Source organism: Fukomys damarensis, unplaced genomic scaffold, assembly GCF_012274545.1.
Source record: "Fukomys damarensis isolate Sample0158 unplaced genomic scaffold, DMR_v1.0_HiC HiC_scaffold_18, whole genome shotgun sequence".
In the NCBI taxonomy this organism is placed as follows: domain Eukaryota; kingdom Metazoa; phylum Chordata; class Mammalia; order Rodentia; family Bathyergidae; genus Fukomys; species Fukomys damarensis.
Window position 1 is genome coordinate 41,231,447 of NW_022900930.1, and position 12,943 is coordinate 41,244,389.

At 42.4% G+C, this 12,943-nt stretch overlaps 1 pseudogene; it reads left to right on the forward strand.

The window, feature by feature from the left end:
• The first annotated feature begins 1,284 nt into the window (after nt 1-1,284).
• On the forward strand, nt 1,285-2,198 carry LOC117286776 (annotated as a pseudogene).
• The last annotated feature ends 10,745 nt before the right edge of the window (nt 2,199-12,943 follow it).

Here is a 12,943-nt window from a genome sequence, read left to right on the forward strand (position 1 = left end):
GAGGCCCATGGTGCTGTGAGAAGATAGAATAGGAGAGATTTTAGCTGAGAAATAAATGAAAGCAGAGAGATTTAACTAGAGAAGCAGCACTTGCAATAGTCCTGTGGCTTCCAGGATTATTACATGCAAGATGTGAATGCCATCTGTAGAGTGAACAAACTATGCTCTAGACACTGAGGAGAGTGGTGGTATCAGATCATATGGAACCTTGCCAAGCATTCTGATTGTCTTTATCTTCAGAGCAAAAAGTTGCTTGGGTTTGTTCAGAAAGCAAACGTGTTCATGTCTGTGTCATTAAAGGTATTATACTGGATGCAATTTGGAAAACAATTTAAGGGGTAGAAGAGCAGATATGCACAGACCAGTAAGGAGGCCACTGTCAGAATCTAAGTGAGAAATTGTGGCATTTGGCAACAGGATAGTTTGGTAGAGATGGAGAAATAGGGATAGAGTTGAGAGAAACTTTGGGAAACAAAAATCTACAGAAATTAATGTGGAATCGGGCTCATGTGCAGGGTGTTAGCTCCTAGGTCCAGGGAGCAAGTGAGAGATGCTGTTCAGAGAGATGGGGCTCACTAGGAGGGGGACCCTGGGACATGGTGAACATCATGGACCACTGAGATAATCAGGAGGAAATAAGCAAGTGGTGGCTAGTGATTTGGTCATCAACCAAGAGAAGTTTGGATTCTGATAACCACAGAAATACTTAGATCAGCATGTAGTGCAAACCATTGCTGTTGTTTTCCAACAATGTCTTTAAGGTGGTTAAGATTAACTTCATACAGTACTTTAACACATTTTAAAGTATCAAAGCACTTTTTTTTTGTACCAGGGATCGAACTCAGGACTTTGCACTTGTGAAGCAGGTAGTGGAACTACTGAGCTAAATCCCCAGCTTCTCTAAAGTACTTTAAAATAAAAGATTCAAAGAAGTTAGAGAAAATAAAAGGGGTCATATCTCTGGAAATACCTAAGTCTTCAAAATTCAGCCCAGTTTCAGAAACATCATAGCAGAAGGACAAACATCTCTACTTGTTAATTAGAAAACCTTATTTTGCTTTCCAGATGGAAATTTAACGTTTCTAGAAATGGCCATTGTTATCAGGAAAGAACACTCAGGAAGGGAGGAGAGACTTGGCTTTAATTCTTAGCCTGATCTTTCCCATTTGCACGACACCCCCCCTTAGTATTCCGGGATGAATTGTGTAAGATGGCTCCTTGAGGATCACACTTCTGTACCTGATTCCTGAACATCTCATCCAAAGTCATCCTTTTGCCATTGCCATGGAGGAGCCCACAGAGGAGGCACTGAGAAGCCAAACCCTAACCAAGAGATTGACCTGCAAAAGCTCCGTTACTGTGCACCGGGAGGAAGCAGCTCATCGTAGTAAGAAATACAATCATCTGATGGGCAGTTGCCCTGCCTATGCCTGCTGTGATTTTTCTCAGTAGCTCCTGTAAAGTCAAAGGTCATATTGCTACCTTTGCTGCCTCATGTACACCATGACGTTCCTGCTCTGCCTTGCCTGTTTGTGGGCCCCGCCTTGGAGTCCACTGGTTATAGACTAAGACCTGCAAACTACTCCGTGACCCTGTGTGAGCAAAGCTCCCCCTTGCAACCCATTTGCATCATCTTCTTTAAGTTTCATCCTCGCCCTGTATCCCGAAATGCATACAGGCTTATCTGGGCAGCCATCAGGGATGCATTCTACCGCAGCCCATCCAAGCTAGCCGACTTCCGGGGAACAGTGTGATCCTTAGTGCACAGCAAAAGGAGATGTTATTTGTTACTGTGGAAATGGGGCAGGCGGAGCCTGAGCCCACATCCTGATGCCAGGAACCTGAATGCACTGCTGGAGACACCCTGGAGGAAGCTGTGTTTTGGGAAGCAGCTCTTCCTGCAGTCTCTGGAGCGTAGCCAGGTGCTCCGCTCCCCAAAGATGCCTTTGTCTCCCAGCTCCTGGACGTGCTGAACAATGAGGAGGCACAGCTGCTGGACCCGGCCACTGAGGACCAGGGCCAGACGTAGATACAGCCCATACTGAACAGATAGGCAGCTGTGTGTGTGCGCTGCCCAGACCAACACCATTATCCTCCTGGACGCAAATGGCCAGGTAACCTTCACAGAACGCAGCATGCTGGACAAAGATCCCTCTTGCTGGAGGACGAACACCCATGAGTTCATGCTACCGAGCTAACGGGGCTCCTGGGAGGCCCTGCCTCAAGGCCAGCGTGGACGAGAATCTTCATGGATGCACTGCCCATAACTCAGCCAGTGTCCTCCTGGCCCAGGGCCCTCTGATCTATGTGTCACTGACCCATGACCCTCTACCTAGCTCAGAGTTTGCCTTTGTGCCAATGGCAAGTGACGGAGTCTGATGCTAGGCCTGCGCAGGCCCAGATATGCCATACACTGAGAATGAACCTGGGTCTACCCTGCCAGTGCACACAGGCACACTCATACACACATAGGGTGTGTAGTAACACATTTATGTGCACATACATGCACACGTGTACATGGATAGGTGCACAGGCACACACATGCACACATATGGGTACCCAGCAGGCAGAGAGAGGAGCACCTCTTACCACACATGCACCAGTGAGTCTTTGCTCTGCCCCTCAGTGGCAGGGGTAAGCTTTCGTTTAAATGGGCCTTTTCTTTCCTGGGAGCACAGAGTGCAGCTGCAGTTCCGTTCCTGACAACCAGGCCTCTTCCTGCAGAGGAGACAGGCCACATTTGGAACTTGGAGCACAAAGAAGACGTAAGAACAACCCATTTTCGCAACTGAAGCAAACCTTAGTAGAGATCCAGTGGCCCTGCATGTGGCAGGGGGTCATGTGTCTATGGGGAACTTCCATGTACACTGGATAGTTTTAGGGTGGCATTGGTGTAGGTGTTGCACATATCCTGGGAAGTCCTGTGCGCACCAGCGGTCCCGTACACATGGGTCCTTCGCACCAGGGAGCGCAAGTGAGCATGTGCGGCGGACTTTCAGGCCCTTCCTCACCCAGGTGAGTGTTGAGGGCTCTGAGCAGGTCTGTGTCAGCGAGGGGACTTCGCCGACCCTTGCTATCTCCCTCTCCCTCTTGAAGAGTTCAGCTTCACAGGAGTCTGAACTAATAAAGTTCGGCGTCTGTGAAAAAAATAAATGAATGAAGTCAGAGGTCAGTGATTTCCCCACGTCCTGCCCTGGCGACAGAGAGAGGAAGATGTGGATCACAGAAGCAGCTGCTTCAGGACCCTGGTGCCTGCAGACAGACCGGTCTATGAGCAAGGATGTGGGTGAGCTGAGGCACCATGTTGTGTTTCCAGACCCCGGGGGCCCTGCAGCCTTGGGAAATAAGTGAGGCAGCGGATTCAAACTGCTGAGAGCAGATCAGACTTGGGTTCATCTCCCGTAAATGACCTGTTCCAAGAGGAAGCGAGACTTGGGAGGAGACATGAGTTCCCCCATGGCCTTCGTTACCAGTGAAAGCTTTTCTTCATTAGCATATAATGCAACCAGCTTTACTGATGTATGATTGAACGAGTTTTTACACGTGAACACGGACAGTTCCATGTCCCCAGACAACTCCCTCGAGCTTCCCCTTCACTGTCCCTCGCTTCCTCACTGCTTCCCTGGTAACCACTGATTTCTCTCCATCCCTGTGACTTTGTCCTCTCGGCGATGTGATATACATGGAACTGTACAGTGTGTAACATTTGATGCTGCATTCTTTCCCCGGGCATGACGTCCTTGAGACCACGCCACACTGTGAAGTGTATCAACATTCTGTTCCTTTTTACTCAAAGGAAGTAGTGTTTCCTTGCATGGAGGTACCGGCTTATTTGTCCATTCATCTGCTGGGGAACGTTCAGAGGGCTTCTGGTCTTCAGTGAGTAGGAACAGGACTGCTTCTAGGCATTCATTCTAGGTGTCAGTGCATGGATAGATTTTCATTTTTGGTGGCTCAACTTTGTGGAGTGGGATTGCTGGGTCGTGTGTTGAGAAACTGCCAAACTGTCGCCAGAGTGCCTGCGGCACTCCCAGTCCCATCAGCAGTGGGGCACAGACTCAGGTGCCTCCCTTCCTTGTCAGAATTTGGCACTGTCACTCTTTTTCCCTTTGGCCACACACATAAGCACGTAGTAGCGTCTTATGGAGGCTTTAATTCACATTTATCATGAGTGCTTTCAGTATCTCCATGTGACTTTGTTGTGTAGCTACAATTACACACACCACTGCAAAAACCAGAACTTGGCTGCCACCACCAAATCTGCAGAGTATCTGCACCTATACCCTCCTCTGCCTGCGGCGGCTGATGAACTGTCCATGTTCCTTCCAATGCTTCATCTGCACTGCACCTCTAGCCTGGATTGTGCCCTGTCTCCTGTTCAAGCGTGTTACTAATGTAGCTATTCCCTCTTCTCTTACCATCATTTTTTCCAACTACTCGATCATTATCACAACAACACCTAAACGTTCTGTAACTTAAGAAATCCCTCTTAACATACCTCTCCAACCACCATTCCATTTCTCTATCCTCTTTACAATAAAAGTCTGTGGAAGTGGCCTATATTTGCCGTCTCCATATTTTACACCACCATTGCCACCCCACCTTGACCTACCTTTTCTTTTAAAAATCTATCCCATCAGCCTTTCAGCTCCACCAGTCCACAAAAACTGCTCTTGCCAAATGCATCAACTGCCTTCATGTGCCAAATCCAAAGCTCAGGAGCTCTCGGTCCTCAGCTTCTTCAGTAACACTCAGCAAATGGATCCCTCCCTCTCTTTCTTAATTTCCCTTTGACTTGGCATCGGGGCTGTCCTGTCTCCTCAGTAGCTCCTCAGTCTTGGCCTCCTTTGCTGGTTTCCCTTTGTCTTCCTGACCTCCAGCCCTGGGATCAGTCCTCAGCCAGCTTCTTTCACTCTCTTCCCACGTGATCTTATTCTGTTCCACAATCTCAGATACCACCTTCAGACTGGTGCCTTCAACTTTGCATTACTAGGCTCAATGACTCCACTGAACTCTAGACTCACAGAAGAAACTGTCCTCTTGGCATCTGCATTTGGATGTCAAGTGGGCCTCTAACATGTAGCGTGTGCATGACTGAATTCTTACGTAATCTCCCAGTAAGGCTCTTCCCATCTAGTCCTCCCCGACTCAGAATCCCTAACTCCATTTTTTCATCTACTGAAACTAAAGAGCGAAAACGAAAGTCCCTGAGAATCATGCTACATTTTTCTCTTTCTCTCATACCTCATGTCCACTCAATCAGCAAATCCTGTTGGCTCTGGCTTCATGTATTTCCACAAAGCAAGCAATTCTCCCTATTCCCACTGCCACGTACTAGTGCAAGCCACCAGCAGTTACCGCAATGACCTTTTACGTGGTCTCCCTGCTTCCAACATTCTTGCTCCCTCTTCTTGCTCTCCCTCTTTATTGATGTGCTCTCTTATCTCTTGCATTGTCTTCCTTAACTTATTCAGCTGCTTCTTTTCATCTCATCTGAGGTCATAGATCAGTCTATCAATTTTACAAATTATTTTTCTGATATTTCATCCGCATCAATATTGTGCAATCAGCTGTGGGAGAGGGATGAATATTTGGAGGCATCTTGTTGCCTTATCTTCTCATGATTTTTGTGTATTTGTGTCTTGACTGTCAGGATAGTTGGGATGCATGTCTCTTTCTCTACTCTATAGTCGTCTTTTAAGTAAGTAATTTTCTCTTTCTCATGTGCCCTGGGCGGTGGACGTGTTTCCGTGTGAAGGCACCCATTCACCCTGTTCAAAGTGTAAGGTAGAATCCCCAGCACTGCTTTGAGAGGAAACAATAAGAGCAGACTACTTTATTTTGTTCTTCACAAGGCTCCAGAGTAAACATCTAAAACATTTCAGTTTTTAAAATATGAGTGAGATGTCCATGGAGATTCTCCAATTGCTCTCCATCTCACTGTAAATAAAATGCAAAGCCCATTTCACCAGCCTTCCAGATGTGCATGCTCTTGTCCTGATTGCCTTGCTAACTTTAACCCTAATCCTTGTCCATCTTCTCTTGCTCATCCAGCTCATACAGCCCCTGTGTTGATTGTGTCCACAGTTACAAGGCAGCTTTCTAGAGATCTGGGGGCGTGTGCTGTAATTGAAGAGTGCAAGGATGAGATGTGAGAAAGCTAATTTAAGGAATGCAGAGGACACCATTGTGACTAGGGAGGAACCAAGCAGGTGGGGTTGGAGAGAAATGAATCAAGATAGGCTGGTGAGGGTACATTCTGTGGAATCCTAGAGGCCTTGATAAGGATTTTAGATTTTATCTTGGCTATAATCAGAAGTCACCGAATGCTTTAAGTGATAAGATGTTGTGATCTGACTTAGGCACCAGAAAGTGCACCGTGAGAAGGATGAATTATTACATGCTCAAGGGTGAAAGCAGGAAAATAAGTTTAAGGGCTATAAAGTTAATCCACAGGACAGCAGTAGAAACAGGGCAGGTGGTCAAATTCAGGGCATATTCTGAAGGCACATGAAAAAGATCTACCGAGGTGCTGGGAGGCACAGTAGTGAGAGGCTGAAGCTGAGCTGGGGAGTTGGGGTCTAAGCAATCAGGTGGAGAGCAAAGAAGCCAAAATGGATGGGGAGTGACCACATTATTTAATTCTTGTTATTTGGGGATTTATTGAGGAGGGTACAGGCTAGGGATTTAGCTCAGTGGTTCTGGCACCTGCTTTGCAAGTGCAAGGACCTGAATTCGATCCATGGTACCAGAAACAAACAAACAAATAAACACTTCCTGATTTAATATTTTTTTAAAATCTTCAAAGAAGGGTACAATGTTTTTTGTGGTATCATCTTTGTTTGGTTTCAATGTATAAATAAAATTAGGAGCCAAATATATATATATGTGTGTGTGTGTGTGTCTGTGTGTGTGTGTGTATCACTTTCCATAGTTTAGTGAGATGCTTTTTTTCTCTTATAAATAAAATTAGGAGCCAAATATATATATATGTGTGTGTGTGTGTGTCTGTGTGTGTGTGTATCACTTTCCATAGTTTAGTGAGATGCTTTTTTTCTGTTGAACATTCCTTTTTGAAGATTAACTCATATTGTTGCTTTAAGATATACAGCATTGTAGTATTACTGCATAAAGTTCTGTTGTAAGTCCTACAAAATTTGTTCATTCTGCTTTCAAAGCATGTGGGCAAGCAGAATAATAACTCCCCTAAAAATGCCATCTTCTTCTTTTTTTTTTTTTCATTGAGTTCAATGGTAGTTTTTAGTTACATAGTACAGTTACATTCATCATTGGGATCCTGTACCCTTACATCGTGGTCCTCATTTTTCCCCTTACCCCTGCCCTTTCTTCACCCCCTCCACCCTCCCCTATTTACAAAGACTTTGTTTCCATTTTTTCCTTTTCTCATATTTTCTTTTCCCTTCTTTCCTTTCCCCTACCCTTCCCACTTCCCCTACACCTTTAGCCATTTTCTTCATATTTCACATTATCAGTTATGCAATTTGAATCTTATTTACACCTTTAGTTTTTCACACCAGAGAAACTATTCAGCATTTACACATGTGTATCCTATTTATTTCACTTAAGACTATGGCCTCAATATACATCCATTTTCCTATAAATGACTCTAGTTTCTCATTTTTTTAGAGCTGAGTAGTAAGTATGCCATTTTATAGAAAAAACAACTTCAATTTCCAATCTCCAGTTGATGGGCAATTGGGCTGTTTCCAAGTTTTAGCTATTGCAAACTCTGCCAGTATAAACATGGATGTACATATATAGCTATAGCGTAATTCTTCTAATTATTTTGGAAAGATACCCAGCAGTGGGATAGCTGGGTCAAATGGATCTCTAATCCTAGTTGTTTGAAGTAACTCCATATTGATTTCCACAGTAGTTGCACCAGTCTGCACACTGAGAAGGGTTCCTTTATCCCAACAACACTGCCAGCATTTGTTATTGGTTGATTTCTTGATAGCAGCCATTCTTTCTGGGGTGAGGTGGAACCTCAGTGTTGTTTTCATCTGCATCTCTTGAATGACCAATGATGTTGAACATTTTTTCATATATTTATTTGCTGTTTTTACTTCTTTGACTGAGAAATGTCTGTTCATTTCAGATGCCCATTTTTTTAATTGAGTCTTTATATTTGGTGCATCTGATTTTTTTTTTTTTTCACCAGGGATCGAACTTTGTGCTTGCAAGGCAGGCAGCAGAACCACTTATCTAAATCCCCGGCCCTTGAGTTCTTTATATATTCTAGATAATAGTCCTTTGTCTGAGGAGCAGCTGGTACAATTTTTTCCCACATTGTAGGTTGTCTCTTAGTTCTGTTGGTGGTTTCTCTTGCAGTGCAGAAGCTTTTTAATAAAATGAGATCCCAGTTGTTGGTTCTGTGTGCTAGTTCCTGTGCTACTAAAGATTTGTTCATAAAGTCTTTTCCTATGCCAATGACTTTGAGAGTTCTGTCTAACTTATCTTCCAGCAAATTTAGTGTTTCTGTTTTAGTATTAAGATCTTTAATCCACTTGGATTTTACTTTAGTGCATGGTGAAAGATAAGAGTCTAGTTTTAATCTTTAGCAGGTTGAAATCCAGGTTTTCCAACACCATTTATTAAAGAGGCTATCAATCCTCCACTGAAGTTGGCTCCTTTGTCAAAGGTGAGGTAGCTGAGTACATCTGGAGTTTTTTCTGTATCTTCTAATCTATTTCACTGATCCAGTGGTCTTTTTCTTTGCCAGTACCATTCTGTTTTTATCACAGTGGCATTGTAGTATAGTTTCAAGTTGGGAATTGTGATACCCACATCATGTCTCTGTTGCCTAGAATTGCTTTTGCTATTCTAGGTCTCTTCTTGTTCCAAATGAATTTTGGAGTTTTTTCTCTAGTTTTGTGAAATATACTGCTGGAATTTCAATCAAGATTGCATTGAACCTGTATAGCAGTTTTGGTAGCATGGCCACTTTCACTATGTTGATTCTTCCTATCCAGGAGCAGGGGATATCTTTCCATTTTCTTATATCCACTTTGATCTCTTTTTTCATAGTGCTGTAGTGTTCAGTGTAAAGGTCTTTTACTTCCTTTGTTAGATTGATTCCTCGATGCTTCATTTTCTTGGATGCTATTGTGAAAGGAATTGTTTCCCTAATTTCTCTCTCAGTAAGCTTGTTATTTGTGTACAAGAAGGGTGTTGATTTTTGAGTGTTGACCTTGTATCCAGCTACTCTGCTGAAAGTGTCAATTAAGTGTACAAGTCTTTTGGCAGAGTGTTTTTTGGGTCTTCTCTCTTAATTAGCTTTGGTTTGAAATTTACTTTGTCTGCAAATAAAATAGCTACCCCTGCTTTTTTCTGGGTTCTTGCCACATGGAAAACTGTTTTCCATCTTTTTACTTTCATTCCATGAGTATCTTTTTCAAGTAGGTGTTTTTCTTGTATACAGCATATTGTTAGGATTTTCTTCTTAATCCATTCTGCTAGTCTATTTCTTTTGATTGGTGAATTGAGGCCATTAACATTGATGGTTATAACTGATTTGTATTGACCTATCATTGTCATGTTATTGTCCTGTTGTTGGCTCTTTTTAATTTTTCTCCCCTTCCCTTTAATTTCTTGTCTTGTCTGATGGATTTGCTCTGTTGGGCCTCATGGAATTATGACCTTCATTGTCTTTTTCTAGGATATTATTTAGAATTATTTGGAGTGGTGCTGTGGTATTCATGAAGTTTCTAGGTGTTCTTTGTCATGGAATTATCTTATTTTCCCATCCATTTTAAAAGAGAGTTTTGCAGGATATTATCAGTGTAGGTTGGAGGTTGTTAGGGCTTGAAATACCTCACTACAGGTCACTCCTTGACCTGAGGGTATGTTTGGAAAAATCTGCTGTGATTGTAATGGGTTTTACTTTGCATATATTTTGTTTCTTTTCTCTAACTGCTTGAAATATTTTGTTCTTCTCTTGGATTTCTGGGATCTTGACTATTATATGTCTAGGTGTAGTTTTTTTTTTTTATCACAGCTAGTTGAAGTCCTACATGCCTCACTCATCTGTATGTTAAATTCTGTTTGGGAAGTTTTCTGTCATTAATTCTGTGAACAGTCCTTTTTTTTTTTACATCATTTGTACTTTCTCCTGCTATGTCATGGATTCCTAACAGTCTTATATTATTCTCCTTTGCATCACCTAGTAGTTGTTGAATTGATTTGTCACGATTCCTTACTGTTTTTAAGAGATCTCTCTTTTTATGGTCGCTGACAGCAATCCTATTTCTATATCTGAAATTCTATCTTCACATTCATTCATTCTGCTGTGAATGCTTTCTATAGATTTTTTAATCTCCTGGATATGTTTGCATCTGTTTCATGGTTTCCATTTTTTTTCCCCCCTATGTAGGGCATTCATGGCTTCCATCATGGTCCTGAACTCATCTACTTTTTTTTTTTGTATGTTTCTGTTCTAGAGTCTATAATCATGTCTTTCATTATGCTCACAATCTCTGTTGTCACCTGAGAAATTATTTCTGTTTTGAATTTTTCTAGAGCCTGATTTATCTGTTTTGTTACTTCCTGTGCTATGTCCTCGTGGTTGATTGTCAGGCTTTTCCACCTCTTTTCCCTAGAATTTGCTGCTGGTGAGCTGGAAGTCTGTATTTGTGCCTTGCTTAAATGTTTTCTTATTTCTATTTTTGTTGGTTTAATTCCTGGGTTAGTACTTCAATCTTCCTGAGAGGCACTCTCATTTTCATAATATCAGGAAGAACAACTGATTAAATCAATCACAACCCTTCAGCCGAAGTGATACAATCAGCAACATAATAGCATCCAGCACAGCTTAGAAAATGACAATTTGTGGTAGTTATTAATTTATCACCTTTAACTCTGTGAATTAAAACAAAATCAAGGACCAGCCCAAAATATGTTTATAGGGAATAAACTATTCAATATAGCAACTTTACCCTTCAGGATGGGACTTAGAAGGAGTTCAGAGGAGAGGAATAGATAGGTAAAAGAATAGGAGAAGGTTTCAAATGAAGCCAGAGGACATAGAATGATCATGCAAACTCTAGGAAACTGTTGAAGACAAGAAGGAAAGACAGAAAGCAGGAACAAAGACAAGAATAGAACAATTTAACAGTAATAGGGAAGTGAGAAATTGTACTCACTTTGCTCTGAAACTACTGAAAATCAAGAGAAGGAAAAAGAAGAAAAGAAAAAGAAAGAAGAAATCTGAATTAGGGCTGGAACAGGAACAAAAAGGGAGATGAAGAACAATGTGGGGGAGCAAGAGATTAAGCAAGAGAATGAGTGGGAAAAAGAAGAATTTAAAGAGTGGGGAAAAATAAAACTTTTTAAATAAAAGTTAAAAATAGGAGGAAAAGAAAGAAAAAAAATTTTGAAGGGCCTCCTTCAGGGTATGCCTCAGCTGTCACAATAGACAATTTGGGCAGCAATGTGCAGAACTAAGTCAATTAGTATCAGCCAGCCAATGGCAGACCCCTCAGATCCAGACTAAATTCTAGCTGCAAGGCCCAAGTTGATCTCCCTGACCTCCTGCAGGGTTTAACTCAGCAAGGTTCTATAGCAGGTTCCAGCTTCCCTTCCCCTGAAGAGAGTGCAGATTCTGATGGAAGGTGGTGATCCCTCCAACTTACCAACTATGGAGGTCTGCTGTGCCTTTATTGCAGTTGTTCACTTCCATTCTATCTTCTGGAGCTCAGTACAATGGCCTTTATGACTACCTGTATCTCTGCAGTGTGGATCCAGGTACCATCACAACCAGGAGGCCTGGGAGCATGGGGGTGAGGGGGAATGCTGCTGGGCACCTGCACAGCTGGGCAGTCCTCACTGATCTGGTCCAGTGAAGGCCTGGTGCACTGAGGAGTGGGGAAGCAGCCTAGCTCCCAACATTGGCTAGGCAGCCCTCCAAAATGCCATCTTGTCCCTGGAACCTGTAAATAGATTGTATTGCATTACAGTGAGGAACTAAAATTGCAGATGGAATTAAAGTTGTTAATCAGTTGACCCAGGGATGAGGAGATTACTCTAGATTACCTAGGAGGTCCGGTTGTGATCATCATAATCCTGAAATATAGAAGCAGAAAGCAGAAGAATCTGTGTCAGAGTGACCCAGCATAAAAAAGGGTGAGTCAGCCATGGACGGTGTAAAAAATGGAACCAGGACACAACCCAAGGAACGTGGGTGACTTTAAAAGGTGGAAAAAGCAAGAAAAAAGATTTCCCTTGACAGCTTCACAAACAGCTATGTCAGCACCCTAGGATAGCCCAGTGAGACCCCTTTAGATTTCTGACTTCTAGAACTAACACACGATGTTTTTGTTGTTTTAAGCTGCCAAGTTAAGGGTTAGAAAACTAAGAGGAAACTAATACAAGAAGTATTTTGATGTTTCCATTTTAAAAACCATTCTAAGCAGTGCTGCTCTTAATATTCTTGTACACATCCTCTGCATTACATGAGCAAGAACCTCTCCTGGGAGTATAACTAGGAATGGGAGGGCTGAGTCCTTAGATATATAAAAGCCAAGTTTTCTATCAACTTGTTTTCCAAAGTGCCTGAGCCAATATACTGCAGGACTAACAGTGTGTTAGATCTTCTCACACACTTGGTAAAGTCTGATGCCTTAATTTCCAGTTAACAAATAAGTGTAAAATTATACCTAACTTCAGAAGAGACTATCTGACTTTCAAAGCCTCTGTGTGTGTGTGTGTGTGTGTATGTGTGTGTGTGTGTGTGTGTGTGTGTTAGAGTTTGAATTCAGGGCCTCATGCATGCTAGGCAAGTGCTTCACTACTGAGTTATGACTCCAACCCTAAATATTGATTGCTATGGAGGAAAGTATTTTTGTCATGTTTTCTGGGTAAATGTCTTCCACTCCTTGAAATGCAAGTTCATAATTTTTGTACATTTTTTTTTACTAATCCTTTA